Genomic DNA, 20,370 nt, shown 5'->3' with positions numbered 1-20,370 from the left:
TAGTCCACAAACAGTAAGAAACTAATAGAAATGGCTAGTTCACCAAAGCAAGGAATCATATACGACCACCCGCAAGTTAGCAGAACACAGACAGTGGTCACTCAGCGTAGCTACCAACATCTCAGCTGCACTTGATGGGATCCTGTTACACAGTCCAGTATAACATTAATTGTTTCAACAAATACATAAACCATCTATACATGCTACGTTCTGTATAAACTGCGAAGATTATAGTACAGGGCTAATTTGCTTTGTGCTTTAGAACGTGCCACGCACATTGTACTAGTCTTAAACTCTTATCGTTTAATGTCCACAGCATCTCCATAGGTAGGCACAATCAATCTCTCTTTACAGATTTTAAAAACTGCCCTGAGAAGGGTTAAGAACATGTTCCAGATCACACAGCTGGTAAATGGCAGAACAAATCCAGGTTTGTCTGAATCGAAGGCCCATGCTCTACTCTAAACTACTATCCTATGTTCATCATGGTGGCCTTGTGTCATCAAGAAGTAAATCATACTTAGCCACTTGTTTAAAGGGGAAAGTAATATATTTTACATGGATTTCCATTTTTAAAAAAAACTATTGTTAGATTAAAGACAAACCTCTACTTATAATTACTCAGTTCCAAGAATTCTAGATGACCATGTTTGTACCATCATTTTTACTAGGAATTTGAAATGTGACGTAAGTAAACATTATCTCCTTGAGGATGTCATTTCACCTAATTAAATACAGTAAAAGTAGAGCTTGGACTCCCAATTAATTTGCTAATCCACAAGGATTCTAGAATCAATAGCTAGCTAATAGCTAATCAAATGAGTCACTAAAGACAAAATGTTCATATTTATATTTGAGAGTTGAAAAGCAATCATAATATAGATGACAATACAAATTTGTACAACTCAAAATGATGGCAATGTGCCTAGAATCAAGCCTTATAAAACATATTTGGGAACTTGAGTCATATGATTTTTTGTTTTATTTTCTTCTCCAAATTGGACCCACCTCATCATAAGCACACTTACACCACCTGTCCTCATTGGAAATTTCCATGAAGAACCTAAAAGGCATAGGCACCATGAATTATCAAGGTTTATACTAGTAAAATTGTGCAAGGTACAAAATATTTTCATCCACAAAACTTTAGCCCAAAAGTAGAGAGGATATTTTACTGTGGTAAGAACAAAGGCGACTTTAGCATGCATTTTTTTAAACCTCAAGGTCATTATGGAATCAGCAGTGCTTCTGCTATCCTAACCCTCATTTTCACAGGAACCAAACTCCCTTCCCGGAAACGTGCCACTTTTATTTAATTAACAGTGAAAAATATGTACTTGAAGGGTTGAGAGCTGAAATTGACCCTGCTCATATGTGGAAAATATTTTCTTTCCAAATCATAAAAATTGTTGACTCTGGCTTTAAATAAGCCAGAAAAATAAAACCTTGTCTAAAAAAGTACTAATCTTGCAGCCAACCCCTGCTTTTTCAAGTTTCAAACGCGAAAAATCTATCTCAAATATTTTCTAATCACTCTCACTGACATATTTGCTCCCCTTATCACAAACTCCCAGTAACATCACTAATGCTCCATGAACATGTATTTTATGAGTTTCACTGTATTTTTGGTGCCTACCACGTTTTAGGCAAGAGATAGTCAAATATGAATCACAAGTCAATAAAAAAAACTGTTTATTGGAAACTTACTAGGATTTAGGCACTGTACTAAGTACTTTGCATGCAGTACTCTACATAATCTTCACAAAACTTCTGTCTTTAGGTGCTACCCAATTTTATAGATGTGCCCATCAACGAACTAAGTGATTTAATTTATTATGTCTTTTAATTATCTGAACAACCCTACGAAATGCATAGTATCCCATTACACAGCTGATGAAACTGAAACCTAGAAAAGGTAGGTAACGTGTTATGTCACACACTCACACAGCTAGTACAAAATGGATTTAGGACTGGTGAGAAATCTGTCTGACTCCAAATTTCCAGCTCTTATCCACTGTCTCAAGGAACTCACATGGTACCGAGCCACATGTGAAATAACTATTACAAAGTAATAGGCAGGGCAACGAAATAGTCCCAATTTGCCCAGGATTTTCCTAGTTTTAACACCGAATGCCCAGCATCCTGGGAATCCCTCAGTCTTAGGAAAACCAGGAGAGTTGATCACTCTCAGGACAGGTGTTATATCAATGATACGGAAAAAAAATACAATAGGGTACATACAGAGAAGGGAGCTATTCTTTATGCCCCAATAGTATTGAACGAGACTTAACAGAGTGATATTTGAGTTGCGCATTGTGCAACGTGTAATAAATATGGTTGAAAAAGATGGCAAGAGTACACCAGACAGAGACATAATGTAAAAAAAAAGCATGGAAACAAAAATCAGATGTTTGGTTCCAGGATAGGTGCCTAGACTGGTACAGCTGGGGCTGCGAGCCTGAAAAGGGGAAAGCGATGGGGAAGTGTGACTGGAAAGGAAAACACCATCCAGGAGGGATCAGAGTAAATCTCATAAAAGGGAATTAAGCATGAGGATGTGGTTTTACTTCCACTTCCCTTCACAGCTCTACAAAGAGAGAGAGTCTTTGAAGAAATGAGAGTTTGGCTTTATGATTTAGTGACCAATATATGTATCTGGGTAGGGGGAATGCCAAATGATTCTTGACTGGAAGTCTGATTATTACAAGGGAGTGGAATTGTTGTTAGGCATACAACCAAAGTTACACATCAGATGAGTTCAAGAGAAAACAAAAAAACTAGATTTCCCCACCATCCTTGTCCTGAATTTTTTTCCCCTTGTCTCCTTGATCTAATAAATCAGTATTGACTGCAAGTGATAGAAATTCAACCCAGATCAGCTTAAGTCAAAGAGTAATTTATGAATTCAAAGAGCTGAAATATCAAGTGGTAAACTCACTTTAGGCATAGCTGGATGAATGGGCTCCACCTATGTAAGAGGACAAAGTCTCTCTCCATCTCACCTCTGGCTTTCATTCTCAAGCGACATGTGGTGACCCCCAGTAGATCTTGGCTCTCTTCTCTGGTGGCAAGACAGCTAGAGCAGTGGCAGACCGACATCCTCCTGGTTCTGGTCTCCTTGTTCAGAAGAATTGGTTCAGTTGCATGCATGAAGCCCACCTGGAGCCACTGAGAAGCAGCAAAACATCTCACTTCTTTGAAATGGTTCTCATTGGGCCCCATGGCTGTTGTGGAAGCAATTACTATGGACAGGGAAAGCTACTGTCCTTCCTTAGGTAGAAAAGCAGGTTCAAATCCTTAAGTAGGAAATGGAGTTCCACTCCGATCATATGCACTAAAAATGGGATAGTACCAGACAATAAACTATTTTATTCAGCACTAAAAATAAATGAGCTACAAGACATCATCATCATGGTAGCAAGAGAGGATCCCTTTGTCTCTCCCCTTTAATCTACAGCAAGTAAAATGTTCATAACCCAACAAAGGCTACGATGCCCAAAACATCAGGTCACTGGAGAGATCCACACATCAGTACATATGATGGTGGACTGGAGCACACAGAGGAGGCTAACTAGGGGAACAACAGAGGTGGCACCCAGGATCCTGGCCACCTGGGCAGCAGTGGCTGAGCCAGCTATCCCCAGCCCCAGAGAAACCACTGGGCAGCAGCAGAGGTATGCATGCAACTCCAGCTTCCCAGCTGCAATGACACCTGTAGCCACAGGAAGCAAAGCAGCAGCGGAGGTGGAGCCCCGCGATCCCAGCTCCCTCTCTACCCTCCCCCTCCCACTGCCACAGGAGTGGAGCTTCTGACCCAGGTGATCCCAGACACAGTGGAGGTATCAGCCATCCCTATAAGCTGAGAGGCAAAGCCAGCAACCACAGTGACACTGGCAACAGCAGGACATCAGTGATTCCCAGGGCTGCAGGCAGCCATGACAAGAGTACTGATGACACCCCTATTAGAGGCGGGGAGGGTGGAAAGTACTAATCTTCAAATATATAGCCAGAGGCAGCTTAAGTAAGAGAAACCAAAAACCAGTGCTATAGCACTCCTACAGAGAAACAAAAGAAAGGCCTCTAATCTATAATCAGTTGAAAAGTTTGAATCAAACAAAGCTATACCTAAATAAGAAAAGTGTTCACCAAGACAAATGTGCCAGCAAAGGAATAATTCAGTAACCTCCATGGAAAGCCATAGTAATACACATGACAAAAAGAAAATAACAGTTCTCCAGAAACTAAACTTAAAGTCATGGAAAAGTGTCACGTAACTGTTTACTAATTCAAAACAGCTCAGATGAAGAAACTCAATGAACTACAAGAAAACTTATAAAGGCAGTTTAATGAGCTCAGGAATAAAATCAATGAACCGAAGGACTACTTTACCAAAGAGACTGAAACTCTAAAAAAGACCAAACAAATTATGGAGCTGAAGAACTCAATAAATGAGAAAAGGAAAGCATTATAAAGCATTGCAAATAAAGCAGAGCATATGGGAGAGAGAATCAGCAAGCTTGAAGTTAGAAATCTAGAAATGACACAGGTAGAAGAGAAGAGAGAACAAAGATATTTTTAAAAATGTAGAAATTCCATGAGAATTATCTGACTCCATTAGAAAGGACAACATAAGGATAAGAGGTATCCCCGAGAAGAATACAGCGAGGGGTGCAGAGAGCTTATTTAAAGAAATAATAGCTAAGAACTTCCCAAACCTGCAGAAGGCACTGGATATATGAATCCATGAAGCTAACAGAATACCCAATTATCTCAATGCTAAAAGACCTTCTCCAAGACACATGATAATAAAACTGTCAAAAGTCAATGACAAAGAAGAATATTAAAGGTAGCCAGGAGAAAAAAGATAATCTACAACGGAATTTCCATTAGGCTATCAGCAGATTTCTCAGTAGAAACTCTACAGGCAAGGAGAGAATGGAATGACATATTCAAGATATAGAAAGATAAAAACTGTCAGGCAAGAATGCTCTATCCAGCAAATCTGTCCTTCAGATATGGAGGAGAAATAAAGGCTTTCCCAGACAAACAAGCTGAGGGAGTACATCGCCACTAGACCTGCCTTACAAGAAATGCTGAAAAGAGCTCTCCTACTTGAAACAAAAGGCAGAGGTATATGAAACATTGAGCAAGGTGATAAATAGATAGAATTAGAAAATTGCATTGCTATATCAGAATACGTTAGTAAACATTTAACTATAACATAAAGGTTAAAGAAAAAAGAAGCATTAAAAATAACTATAACCACTTCAATTTGGTAATAAACTCACAATATAAAAAGGAATAATTTGTGACAACAAGAACACAGAAAAGGAAGAGGATGAGGGCAGAATTTGCATAGGAAAATGAAGATAAGATGGAATCAGCAGAAAAAGGACTACTTTATCTATGAAATCTTTTATACAAACCTCATGGTAACCACAAAACAAAAATTCAGAGGAGACACAAAACATAAAACAAGAGGAAACTGAGAAAAACATCACAGAAAATGACAAAACTGAAATTGCAGACAGAAACACAGACACAAAAAAAGAACAATGGAAACACAGAACAACCATAAAACAAAAGATAAAATGGCAATATTAAGCCCTCATACATCAATAATCACTCTAAATGTAAATGGATTGAATTAACCAATCAAAAGACACAGAGTGGCTAGATGGATTTAAAAAAAAAAAAAAAAAGACCTAACAATATGCTGCCTCCAGGAGACCGATCTCAGCTCTCAAGACAAACATAGGTTCAAAGAGTAGGGATGGAAGATGATACTCCAAGTAAATGGCAACCAAAAGAAAATGGGTATAGCCATACTCATACCAGACAAAATAGACTTCAAGCCGAAAAAGATAACAGGAGACAAAGATGTACATTATATAATTATACAGGGAACAATCCATCAAGAAGACATATTTTTTAATTTATATGTACCTAACATAAGAGCAACAAAAATAAAAAGCAATTATTAACAAACCTAAAGGGAGATATTGACAGCAACACAATAATAGTAGGGGACTGTAATACTCCACTAACATCAATGGATAAACCATCCAGACAGAAAATCAACAAGGAAAGATCAGCCTTAAATGTTAGAAACATTAGACCAGATGGACTTAATAAATATATATAGAAAATTCCATCCAAAAGCAACAGAATAGACATTCTTATCAAGTACACATGGAACATACTCAAGGATAGACCATATGCTGGGAAATAAAACAAGTCTCAATATATTTAAGAAGACTGAAATCATATCAAGCATCTTTTCTGACCACAGCAGTATGAAACCAAAAATCAAGAAGAAAGCTGAAAAAGTCACAATATGTGGAGACTGAACAACATGCTACTGAACAACTACTGGATCAATGAAGAATTCAAAAAAGAAATCAAAAAATAGCTGGAGAAAAATGAAAATGAAAACACAACATACCAGAATCTATGGGACACAGCAAAAGTAGTACTAAGAAAGAAATTTATTTATTTTTTTTTATTTTTGTGAGGAAGATCAGCCCTGAGCTAACATCCATGCTAATCCTCCTCTTTTTGCTGAGGAAGACCTGCTCTGAGCTAACATCTATTGCCAATCCTCCTCCTTTTTTCCCCAAAGCCCCAGTAGATAGCTGTATGTCATAGTTGCACATCCTTCTAGTTGCTGTATGTGGGACGTGGCCTCAGCATGGCCGGAGAAGCGGTGCATCGGTGTGCGCCCAGGATCCGAACCCGGGCCACCAACAGTGGAGCGCACACACTTAACCGCTAAGCCACGGGGCCAGCCCTAAGAAAGAATTTAATGGCAATACAGGCCTACATCAAGAAACAAGAAAAATCTTAAATAAATAATCTAACATTACACCTAAAGGAACTAGAAAAAAAGAACAAACAAAGCCCAAAGTCAGTGGGAGGAAGGAAATAATAAAATGAGAGCAGAAATAAATAACACAGAGACTAAAAAGACAACAGAAAAGATCAATGAAACTAAGAGCTGATTCTCTGAAAAGATAAAAGTGTACAAATCTTTAGCTAGACTCACTAAGAAAAAAAGAGAGAAGGCTCAAATAAATAAAATCACAAATGAAAGAGGAGAAATTACATAAGATACAACAGAAATACAAAGGATTATAAGAGAATATTATGAAAAGCTATACATCAACAAATTGGATAACCTAGAAGAAATGGGTAAATTCTTAGACTCATACGACCTCCCAAAACTGAAGTAAGAAGAAATAGAGAATCTCAATAGACCAATCACTAGTAAGGAGATTGAAACAATAATCAAAACTCTCCCAAAAAACAAAAGTCCAGGACCAGATGGCCTCTCTGGTGAATTCTTCAAAACATTCAAAGATTTAACACCTATCCTTCTCAAACTTTTCCAAAAAATTGAAGAGGAGGGGAAGCTTCCTAACTCATTTTAAGAGTCCAACGTTATCCTGATATCAAAACCAGACAAGGACAATATGAAAAAGAAAATTACAGGCCAATATCACTGATGAATAGATATGCGAAAATTCTCAACAAAATATTAGCAAATCGAATACAACAATACATTAAAAGGATCATACACCATGATCAAGTGGGATTTATACCAGGGATGCAAGGATGGTTCAACATCCACAAATCAATCAACATGACAAAATGAAGAATAAAAATCATATTATCATCTCAATAGATACAGAGAAAGTATTTGACAAGATTTAGCCTCCATTTATGGTAAAAACTCTCAATAAAATGGATATAGAAGGAAAGTACTTCAACATAACAAAGGCCATATAGCTAACATCACACTCAATGGTGAAAAACTGAAAGCTATCTCTCTAAGAACAGGAACAAGACAAGGATGTCTATTCTCACCACTCTTATTCTACATAGTATTGGAAGTCCTAACCAGAGCAATTAGGCAAGAAAAGAAATAAAGGGAACCAAATTGGAAAGAAAGAAGTATAACTTGCACTATTTGTGGATTACATGATTTTATATACAGAAAACCCTCATGAATCCACCAAAAAACTATTAGAAATAAACAAATATATTAAAGTTGCAGGATAGAAAATCAACATAAAAAATCAGTTGCATTTCTGTACACTAACAACAAACTATCAGAAAGAGAAATTAAGAAAACAATCCTATTTACAATCACAACAAAAAGAATAAAATACCTAGGAAGAAATTTAACCAAAGAGGTGAAAGACCTGTACTATAAGAACTATAAGAACTATAAGACATTGTTGAAAGAAATCAAAGAAGACACAAACAAATGGAAAGATACTTCACACTCATGGATTGGAAGAATTAATTTAGTTAAAATGTCCACATTACCTAAAACAATCTACAGATTCAATAGAATCCCTATCAAAATTCCAACGACATTTTCACAGAAATAGAATAAAGAATCCTAAAACTTATATGGAACAACAAAAGACCTCAAATAGCCAAAGCACTTTCAAGAAAAAAAAAAAAAAGCTGGAGGAATCACACTCTCTGATTTCAAAGTATACTACAAAGCAATAGTAAGCAAAACACCATGGTACTGGCACAAAAAAATACACAGATCACTGGAACAGAACTGAGAGCCCAGAAATAAACCCACACATTTATGGACAGCTAATTTTTGACAAAGGAGCCAAGAACATACAATGGAGAATGGAAAGTCTCTTCAATAAATGGTGCTGGAAAATTGGACAGCCACATGCAAAAGAACGAAAGCAGACCACTATCTTACACTATGCACAAAAATTAACTCAAAAGAGATTAATGACTTGAATGTAAGACCTAAAACCATAAATTCCTTGAAGAAAACAAAGGCAGTATGCTCTTTGACATTAGTCTTAACAATACTGTTTTGGATATGTCTCCTTAGGCAAAAGAGACAAAAGAAAAAATAAACAAATGGGACTACATCAAACTAAAAAGCTTCTGCAGAGCAAAGAAATCCATCAACAAAATGAAAAGACAACCTACCAATTAGGAGAAGATATTTGCAAATCATATATCTGATAAGGGGTTAATACCCAAAATATACAAAGAACTCATACAACTCAACAACAAAAACACAAAGAACCCAATTAAAAAATGGACAGAGGATCTGAACATTTTTGCAAAGAAGATATACAGATGGCCAACAAGCATGTGAAAAAATGTTCAATATCACTAATTATTAGGGAAATGCAAATCAAAACCACAATGAGATATCACCTCACACCTGTCAGAATGGCTCTTATTAAAAAGACAAGAAATAATGAGTGTTGGAGAGGATGTGCAGAAAAGGGAACCCTCGTACACTGCTGGTGGGAATGTAAATTGGTGCAGCAACTATGGAAAACAGTATGGAGATTTCTCAAAAAATTAAAAACAGAACCACTATATGATCCAGGCATTCCACTTCTGGTTATCTATCCAAAGAATATGAAAACACTAATTTGAAAAGATATATGCACCCCTCTGTTCACTGTAGCATTATTTACAATACCCAAAACTTGGAAACAACCTAAGAGCCCATCAATGAATGAATGGATAAAGAAAATGTGGTATATATACACAATAGAATACTCTTCAGTCATAAAAAAAGATGAAATCTTGCCGTTTGCAACAACATGGATGGACTTTGAGAGGATTATGCTAAGCGAAATAAGTCAGGCAGAGAAAGACAAATATCATATGATTTCACTCATATGTGGAAGATAGAATAAAAAACAAAACAAACACATAGATACAGAGAACAGATTGGTGGTTACTAGAAGAGAAGGGGGGAGCGGAAGGAGAAAGGGGTAAAGAGAAACACTTGTAGGGTGATGGATGGAAACTAGACTTTTGGTGTTGAATATGATGTAGTCTATAGAGAAGTCAAAATATAATGATGTACACTTGAAATTTATATAATATTCTAAACCAATGTTACCCCAATTAAAAGAAAAAAAAGAAATGAGCTATCAAGCCATGAAAAGACTTGGAAGATCTTAAATGTATACTACTAAGGCAAAGAGGACTATCTGAAAAGGCTACATACCATACGATTCCAACTATACGACATTCTGAAAAGGGCAAAACTATGGAGACAATGGAGATCAGTGTTTTCCAGGTGGGAAAGAAGGGAGGGAGAGATGAATAGGCAGAGCACAGAGGAGTTTTACAGCAGTGAAAATACTCTGTATGATATCATAATGATGGATATATGTCATTATACATTTGTCCAAACCCATACAATGTACAACACCAAGAGTGAACCCTAAGGTAAACTATGAACTTTGGGTGATTATGATGTGTCAATGTAGGTTCATCCTTGGTAAAAAATGTACCACTCGGTGAGTGATGTTGATAATGGGGGAGGCTATAGACGTGTGGGGGCAGGGGGTATATGGGAAATCTCTGTACCTCCCTCTTAATTTTGTTGTAAACCTAAAACTGCTCTTAAAAAATAGTCTTAAAACAAACAAAAACAAATGGGATAGTAACAGAGGCCAACGGCAAAAACAAGAAAGAGAATAGATATTTATCAGGCAAATAACCAATATCCTTTGTGCACACATAGAGAGAGGGAAATGGAGGAATTAGCTGTAATTTCACATTTATTCATTGAAAATCTGAGACAGAGCCTGGCTAGTTATTCACCAAACCTATTTTCCTTTCCTCCTGGGCACTCAGTGTGACTCCATTTCTCAGCTTCCCTCACAGAGAGAAATGGCCAAGTAACTAAGTTCTGCTCAATAGAATGTGGGTGGAAGCCATGACAACCACTCCCAGGCTGCGCCTATAACAACCTCCTGTGAAACTTGCCAGGACATTTCTCTCCTCACACCTCATATAACTTGTGTGAACAAGGAGGATTCTGGGGATTTAGGAGAGGACAAAGACACAAGAGGATAAGGAACCTGATTCCTCGAATGACCCCATGGAAAGCCACTCAGTCAGGAACTATGCCGTAAGCATGGAACTCCTCCACATGAACGAGAAGTAAAAAGTTGTTTTAAGTCACTGAAAATTTAGAGTTTATTTGTTACAGCACCTAAAGTCAGCTCTTCACAAGGCCCTGGGGGACTCAGCTCACTGGGAGTCTGATAACATGAAAATAAGCTAGTTTAAACCTCTCTGTCCCTCTAACCCAGTAAATCATAAGAAGGGGCTTGAAAACACAGACACACACACATATGTATACATATATACAAATCGCACGGATTTGAGGAAAATTGGAAGGGAGGGGAATTTAGAAAAAGATAAAGCAGATTTCTTAGGACAAGTGGTTCAGGGAAAGTGAGGAGGAAATGAACAGGGGCTTTTGAAAAGGAGGTGACTGCTAAGTATACAGTATATCTGCCTACCTACATGAGAAGATATGTGTCATTAATTAATTGTGAAGATGCCAAAAATACATACTGAAAAAAGAAGAAAAATGACTCTGTAATGTTGGAACACAAAGTGTCTTGGCAAAAACTACACTCTCGTTATTGACCACCTCACATGTCCACTGAGGCCACTGGGAACTAAAACTATAATAGGAATTTTTGTAAAAGACAAATACATAGGAAAGGTGAGATGAAGCAGATTCTCTAATACAAGTTGGACAAGACAACAGGAAGAGAAGAGCAAGAGGGATCATTTTCTTTTAGAGGATACTAGGATGGTAGACAGAGGTCCCTTTAGTCATGCAGAAAATACTGAAAAAGTTTTGCAAAGCTGAGAGAACAAAAGGAGAGTTTTCTTTCTTGGGAGGTGGGGGTGTTGATGAAGAGCAATGCCTTCGATCAAAAGGAAGGTTAGGAGAGAATATTACCAGAGAGAACTTACCAGAAAGGATATTTGGTTAGGTTGGGAAGTGAACAGGAATTTATCTTCACATACTGCAGCATGAAAATGGTAGCCCAGTATTCCCACAAAGAAAGCTTAAGAGAAAGGTTATAATTCAGGGCACAGACCCTGACAATTTTATCAGAAGTGAAAAGGCATTGTAGTAGGGGATCTTACTTTACATATTTACTCCTAATCCTGGTAGGTACTCAAGATAAAACTATATCATATCTAATTCTACTCCAGTATATTTTAGATTAAATGCAATCTTTTTTCTTCTTTAGGATTTTTAATTCTCCTCCAACTTTTTATATAGACAAAAAGAAAAGGTAGTCCAATGGCTATAATAAGAAAAGTATTAAGGCAAGAACAAAAAAGTAGTACCGTATAGTGAAGCTGTTAACAAAATCAACTCTAGAGCCAGAAACCTTGGTTCAAATCCCAGCTCTGCCACTTACTGGCTATGTGGAGCAAATGACTTAATTTCTCTTTGCCTAGTTTTTCTCATCTATACAATAGAGATAATAATAATACCTATCTAGGAGAGCAAAGTGCTTAGAAAAGTATCTCAAAAATAGTAAGCACTGTGTATGTATTAGCTGCTTCTAATTTTTTTTTTTTTTTTCTCTCCCATATCTGTCTCCGTTTTTCTGCTAGGAAAACGAGGGGTTGAGGGAAGGAAAGGGAAGTAACATTTATTGAACATGGAGGAAATATCACACATAGTAATAGAATGTCAGAGAATGCTGGCTGTTCCCCAAAGCGTTTCTTCTCCTTCCTGGAAACACACCTAGACACCATTTCCCAGCCTCCCTTAGAGTAAGATACACCCACATATAACTGAGTTCTGGCCAATGGAATGAAAGCAGAAGTGACATGTGTGACTTCCAGGTCTGGGTAATTAACATCCTGCAAGTCATTCTCCTTCCAATGGCTTGATGCAGATGAGCATGGTGACCCTGCTAAGCATGCCCCTGAGCATGGCGGGGCACAGAATGGATGAAGGCTGCGTCTTTGAGTCACACCTAGGAGGAGTGCTACCAGGATCACCCATTTTGGGACTTTACATGAATGAAAAATAAATTTATTTCACATCTGAGGGAATATACTTTTTGGATTCATTTGTTATTAATGTCAACCTACCCAATCTAATTATAGCCAAGCTCTATACCTGTACTCTCATGTTTAATCCCTACCATGATGCCTTGGAATAGATGGAATCCCAATCGTATAGCTAAGGAAACTAAGGCTCACAAAAGGTATGGAAATATCTTGTCCAATATCATGAATGTAATAAGTGGTAGGGCCACATTTAGGTCCAGGATAATATGCTCCCGGGTAATATGACCTTTCTACTCACCACACAAGACTGCAACACAGAAAGTGTCATTCCTTTCCTCACTCATTTACTCCTTGGTTTCCTCACTTTCTGACCACTGGAACTTTAGTCTTTAAATTAAAACTTCATTTTTTTTCATCTCTATATCCAATTTGGGAGATCTAGGATGACCCCTAGATCATATTCATCTCTTATGCCTCATTCCATCCACATAAGAGTCCATGACAGGGAAACAAGCGCTCTTAACTCATCTGTTACAGGAGACACAGATTTCCAGCCGTTTTGCAACTGGCTACAGCATCAGAAATGATGAATGGCAGAGCCAGAGACGAGGAGAGAAAGGTAAAAAACCCCAAACCATCAGTGATCTCCAAAGTGGGGGGTATACCCTAGGGGCTGTGCAAAACAATCCACCGGAATACAAAAAAACAATATTAGAACTTCCGTTTCATAATTTTTGCTTATTTATCCTTTAGTTTCTCTCGGTGTATGTTTATAATGTAAGTAGTATATCAACATAACAGTATATGTGTATAATTTATAAATAAATTTTAGTGATGTATGGTCAAATTTCCTTCTAAGAGTATAATAATCCATAATCCAAAAAATATGAAGACCAATAAGTCTAGGTAATAAATCTGGTCTCCTTCACCAGACTTAAAACACTGTGTTATGGAAAATGAAAACAACAAAACTTTCCAAATCTGTGTGTACAGACATCGCCTAGTTTACCATATGAGATAGATTAGTTCAATTAAAATCATATAAAAGCATGTTTTCACCACAGATTAAAATCTTTAGATAAAAAGAGAGATTGAAACTTACGTATATTATATTTATGTCTTCAAATATAACAAAGAAGAATCCAACAAGTTAAAACCAATATCAGACAAACGTGGCAGAAAAGTCAGAACTATAAAGGGGAGTTTTCTGCTAAGAAGCTTAATTATCCAGGTTTACCTTTTTTTATAAGACCTAAATTGAAGTAGCAGATGTCCTACGTACCTTTCAAAAGAAAAATTCTAGCTAAAAGGTTTAGTGCTTAGAGGGGAAAAAATTAGAAGACCTACTTGTGAATAAAAAGGAGAGAGAGAACTAGGTAAAATAAGTAAATGACAAAAAATCCAACGTTATTTGAAAGGCTTGTTCTCTATTCACTCTTAATGACCCAGCAATATGAAATGACTATGGAAAGGTGCTGAACTGACTCAAGGAGAAAAAAGTCCCCCAAGTTAAAGGAACTTGAAAGTGTTTTTACAAAGGCTGCAAATAAAATCTGCCTCTGTTGAAATTTCCACATGGCTTAGACGTACACCCTTAAACAACAGGTCACTTCTCTTAAGGTCTTAGCCTCTAATTTAAAAAGATCAGTGTTTCCGTGCTTGCCAGCAACCTGACAGAGTCCAGTCTGAAAAATAATGAGGTTTATCATCATGACCCCTCCTCATCAACCCAGGGCACTTGAAGTCAGTTTAAACAAACAAACGAAAAAAATCAATCGCATTTTATAAGGTGGCAAAAATAATATTCTCATGGAATGTATTTTTGATCCTTAGCAGTCTTATACTCCCAGGACCCACTGTGGAGATTCACATAAGTCTTGAATGAAATCAAGATGAAGATAGCAAGAATAAAGTTATGGGTGAAATATGAATTTTCTCATGAATGCCACAAAAATCACCTCAAGGTGTCTGCCTCCATGACACAATGTTCTTTCTTCACTCACTTGGATAGAAACAGAGATAAACTTGCTAATCAGCCCGACTGGAAATAATTCTGCACGGACCTGCCTGCATGGAAATCTACAGTCTTTACGCTTCTACCCCACTTCCTAAAGGACATAAACCATAAACCTCAAAATACAAAAATAAAAGCTCATTCCAAATTATTATTGTGTTAACACACATCAGTTATATGGAATTATTCCTTGAAATACCCAATTCCCATCACAATAAACTGCAGGAGCTTCCCATGCAATCAAAAGACCGTTATTCTCACAAACATGTCCCCGCCCCTATGTTGATTCCAGTAGGAGAACCAGAAAAAGTTCCACAAGCATTCCTCCCACGAGCTCCTCCTCGCAAACCAACCTCCAACACACCCCAAGATCCACCACCCCTCTCCACGCAGACCACCCACCCAAAGTGATCAGTCACACTGATTCGCCGTACACTACCTCCGCAAGCCTTTTCGCTCCAAATCTGGAGACCCCGGCCAGCAACCAAGCTCTTCAGCTTCCCGTCGCGCGAAGCAGCCTCCTGGCAGGGGCTCCGCTGTGCTTCAAAATGTTTTCATGCATCAGACTCCCTGACTGGTTCAGAGAGATTCAGGAACCCACGTCCTCCCACCCTCACCTCCACATCTTTCATAAATAATAAAATATATACACGAAGCACAAAGAGAGGAAATGCACGCAGGTTTTGAGCTCTCCGTTCCAGAAGGATAGCGAGCGGGTAGGAGTCTGCGGGGTGCCTGGCGCTCGTCTCGCTGATGTCTGGGTCCGGGAAGGAGACCAGGAGGTTGCCTTTGCCTTTCAAAAGAAACTGCAAATCCGCCTTAAGTTGATGGAAATGAACGCCACTCCTACAAGCTCCCTTGGCAGAGCCTGGGTATACTAGGTACGTGCCACAAGAGTGGGGACTTGGTCAATGTGGTTCGCTGCTGTACCCCTAGCGCTTAGCACTGAGCCTGGCACACAGTGGGCGCCCCCAAAATCAGTGTCTGTTCCAACACGGCTCCTTCCACCACGGCTACGGGCTCCTGCTCCTTTAGTCCTAAGTCCCTTCAAACCCCAGCCCAAGTTCGCCTTCCTCTCCTATGGGCTGCAGCTGGGCAATCCGAGCCGCGGGTACCAACACTGGAACGAAACTCTCGCCACGAACCGTGCGCCAGGGGCGAGGGCTCACGGAGAGGAGGCAACAGCCTGAAACAGTTGGAGCAGCCGATTTTGAGGGTTCCCAAAGCATTCGGGCTCTGGGCTCCTTGTTTTGTGGCTGCCTCGCAGCGCAACAAACTTATTTTCTGACTAAAAAGAAGCAGGGTCGCCGCGGGTGGCGTCGTCGGGGCCCTGCCTCCTCCCGCGTTCAGGGCGCTCAGTGCCGGCTGCTGCCCTGACCCCGCAGGGCTGCCCGCCTCAGGGCAGCACGGCCCACAGCCCCTGTCCAGCCCTGCAGGAGTGGAGCCCCGGGTAGCCCCTCTCCACTCGGCAGCCTGAGGACCATGCCCTTTCCCCAAAATCCGAGAGCAGGGGTGCCCGGGGCAACACACGCCCAGGCTGGAGCGGACCCCACAGCTCGCGCCTCACCTACCTCAGCACCTGAGCGCGGCGCCCGCTACAGCCTCCGGGGCGGCGCCGGCACAGTCCGAGGGTCCCGGGGAGGGTCCCGGGGTAGTGGCGAAAGCTTCCTACTTGCGACCAATCCTAGGGTTGAACCCAGTGCTCTGTCTGGTGCCGCGCTCCCCTCCCTCACGCTCGCGGCGGCTCACAAAACCCGGCGCGGCGGATTTCAGGCTCCCGGCTCCTCAGCCTCGAGGAGGGGAGACGCGCGGAGAAGAGGATAGGCGTGGGGAGGGCGGGAGCTGTGCGCAGCAGGGCTGAGCATGCTCAGTGCGCGGCCGGACGAGGCGCGCGCCCGGGCGCAGCACCTGCCCGGCCCTGCCCCGGGGAGGAGGCCTCTAGTTCCCGCGCGCAAAACTGGGAAAGAGCGTCTGGCCTGAACCCCAAGCACCCGAAGACGATCAACCCTGTTCCCGTGCAGGGATGTAGAGGATGTGCTGCTTAGTGATGCGGAATATACCGAAGCAATGCTGCCTTCCTTTGCAACCCGGTATTGGGGCACGAGGAGGCGCGACCTGCCCGGGTACCCAAACCTCTGGCCTCCGGGAGAAGCGGAATTCCAGGGATCTTTAAGGCGCCCTGGCCAGGGAAACAAACACTTCTGCTTTGGGGCTGAGAATTGCTGAGTCCAGGGGGATAAGGGGTTGGGGGACGACACAATTTGAGAAGCCGGAAGAGGGGCCTTTCGGAAGGTTTTACCTACCTGTCCTTAGGCGGAGGACATCAGCCAGACAGGCAGCGTTACCGACCTGGAGTCTCACCCATACAACGTGCTTTCAAGCTGGAATGTGTTTATGGGAGAGGAAACGGTTGCGATGAAATAGGTATAAGCATCAATTTGCGGTGTGTGTGGGCATATTGAAAGCTTTGTTATTCAAAAGCATGTGCTTTGGACAGTGACGTTACCGTGGTCATTCTCCACTATGAATCTACTGTTTCTCGCAGAAATGGCTCTTTTCACCCCAACTCCAAACCTCAGGGTAATCGTAGAGATTGGCAGCAAGGCTGCAGCCCCTCACCAACCCTGTGCAAAGTGAGTCTGACAGGCAGAGGAAAGCCAGCCGGGTCGAACTCATCTGGAATGCATTTCCAGCAACCCCAAGAGGAGCCTGGGTTCCTCTCGCAGGGAAAAAGCCCCAGGGGCTCTGCTGAACCCCTGTCTTCCTGCGCAGCGCTCAGCAGTTCAGAGCTACATAATCAGCTTCTGACCATTTACACAATCATGTAAACTTGCCCTGACATCTCCATTATATGGAAAAGATGTTAACTGGAAAACTATTTTTGAACTACTATAGTAAGCAAACAAACACCCAACTCCTACAAATGTATGCAGCTGCCTTGTTAGTTCACACAGTGTTTTTTGTTTCTTTAATTCCTAGTCAGGAAGTGGGCCAATTCAGACTTGGTGGTCGGTATTGTTGTGGTCAAAATTTTCACCACTTGAAATGCCATAGCTTTGCCTGTTGCTGAGATTAATGCTAAGGAAGGGAGTTTTTGTTGTTTTTTTCCCCTGGATTTTTTGATTGCTTAAACTTGGAGAGAGAATTTAAGATTTTCCCCTCTCCTTGTGTGGTGTGTTTCTCTAACAGAGGCACTTTTGCAAAACTGGAATGTCGGTCATGATTTTCCATGGTCAATAACTAGTTAAGATGAATTGTTTCTACTCACTTTGAAGGCTTTTGTGTTCTTGCCAGAACTATGACTTATAATGTAATGTTTTTTAGACTGAGTGTTTTCTGCACCTAATCAATTAAAAATAAAAATACATATGATTTTCAGTAAAAATATAATAAAAAAATGTCTGGCCAGAAGTTCTCCAGAAAATATTCCTACCTACATGCATACTCTTAACATGTTCAGGGAAAAAGTGATTATTTTAGACTCAAAACAAAATTTCAAAGAAAAAAGAATAAAGTAGGCTATCACATTCTCCCAAGGAGACTACAAATTGAACCAATTTTCAAAGTTTTATAAAGATTTCAGGCAAAATCCCTTAATAGTGTTTCAAAATTTCAAATTTTAATATTTTATTTTCATTCTTTCCTATAACCATTCTTCTGTGTCTATTATATGCTAGGCATTGTATTCTAGTAGGTGCTGGGAAACTAAAAATGACCAAAACTTAGAATCTGCTCCACGGTCCAACATGTAGTTGGGAAAACAGATATTATGTATCAGGAGAGACAGATCTGGGTTGTGTTGAGGGGATGTCAGTTAAACTTTATGATGAGAGGCAGTCTTCCTTTTCACCAACAGGGCCACACCAATCAAATGCTAAGCTTGATCAGCACCTCCCCAACATTTCCCCAAGGAGAGCAGCTGGCTAGTTTAAAATGCAACCAATAATCCAGTCCCTTTTTTCCATCCCACAGGGAAGACATGAAGCTCAACTGCCACCTCTACCAAGAAAGCAAGCCTCTCACTGAAGCTCCCAGGATTAGAGAGTGTTCCTAGGAAAACCAGCCCCTGCCAGAAGATGAGAATGGTTTATTTTGACGACAGCATCCTCACACGTGTGTCCCCGTATATCCGGGACCCTGGCTGGGTGTCAGTTTCTTGCCCAGGGAAGCTGTCATTAGGATTCTCTGGAGAGAAATGTTCCAAACGAATCAATTAATGCTGCCAGCAGCAAGCTCAATACCCCTACACTGAGTCCTCTGGTCTGTATCAGTGCATGCATGAATTACTAGAGCCATGTAATTTGCAAATGATCATTATAACACAGTGGAAAATTTCTCTTGTCCATTTAGCTTAGGTAGCATCTAAGCAGAGTTTTGAGTTTACCCCCCCACTACACCCCCCAAAATAATTATTTACACATATATGTGAAGTTGTACTTCCAGGTCTTTTACTATAGGAGTATCTGTGTGGACACAAGGTCACCTCTTACACTCATTAAACCAATCTGAATGAGGTCTGATAACTCTTAAGGGAAATCAACGCTGAAAATGCTTTTGACTTTTTGGAGACGTGAGCAGAATACACCATCAGGTTAGACTCAGTGTGCAACAGTTCTGAAAACTCCAGAAAGGGCATCTCTCTGTCCCCTCTTATTCTTCCTTCCCCACACATCCTGGGGATTTGGTGGGAGTGACTTTGATATGAGAAGAGGAAAGAGGAAGAGCGTCACAGGAAAAGAATGTCTCGTCTGATCACATCTGATTTGATTCGACTTTCTCCTGATACCTTGCATCCAGTGAGATTTACACAAACTCACAAACACCACCCTCTTTGTTCTAAATGACTTGAATAAGGTCATCCAACAGAAGGGGTGCCTCAGTCAGATAAAACATACCTTAGTTTTATAATTAATTGTTTATTTTTGATACATCAGGTGCCTGGATAGATCTTCAGGTATAAAGCACTACTTGTATCCTATCCCAGTTTTTAAAACTAGCTTCAAATTCACTTTAATCAAGTGGCTAAAGCAGTGTTTTTGAAAGAATTGTGTCAGGAAGAGCTTTGTGTTCAGTGTTGAAGTAGAGTATAAGAAAACAGAGCTCAGGTAAGGACTTTCAGATCAGCCTTCCTAAACTTCCTCCTATGCAATTGTTTTAGGTAACTGATTGCTGCTTGAGCTGCAAACTAAGGACGTCAGAATACTAATGGCCGCATAGTGGGATAACGATCATTAGCACACAAAAGCGCAGTTAATTGCCATGAAGGTTGTGACACAGACTGACAGAGTCAAAGTAAACTAGAAGCCTGACATCCCAGCCAAGACTCTTTTATAAGCATGGCTGTGAGACTCCCGCTGATTTTAAGCGTAAGGAAATGGAATTAGGAATCAATCAGCTGTGCTCCCCTCCACACTTTTTCCACATTTTATTAGATTCTTTATACACAATGCAAAAATAAAAGTTCCAGAGGTCTTTACTTTGCAAAAGTATTTACAGTTGAT

General features: G+C 40.1%; 1 protein-coding gene across 7 annotated transcripts in view; it reads right to left on the bottom strand.

Moving 5' to 3' along the window:
* Nucleotides 1–16,670, bottom strand: part of CNTN4 (contactin 4) — an 892,715-nt gene extending 876,045 nt beyond the window's left edge. For 6 of the 7 annotated variants that reach the window (XM_087431362.1, XM_087431364.1, XM_087431363.1 and 3 more), the window contains exon 1: nucleotides 16,441–16,670. The gene's annotated coding sequence lies outside the window, so the exon portion shown is untranslated. Of the gene's footprint in view, nucleotides 1–15,308; nucleotides 15,330–16,440 lie in introns of those variants that run through there. The other variant, XM_087431365.1, reaches the window with a different exon arrangement.
* Between the last annotated feature and the right edge of the window lie 3,700 nt (nucleotides 16,671–20,370).

Source organism: Ceratotherium simum, chromosome 5, assembly GCF_057802395.1.
Source record: "Ceratotherium simum simum isolate JZ-2026a chromosome 5, ASM5780239v1, whole genome shotgun sequence".
Taxonomy (NCBI): domain Eukaryota; kingdom Metazoa; phylum Chordata; class Mammalia; order Perissodactyla; family Rhinocerotidae; genus Ceratotherium; species Ceratotherium simum.
This window is presented reverse-complemented; position numbering and strand designations above follow the sequence as displayed.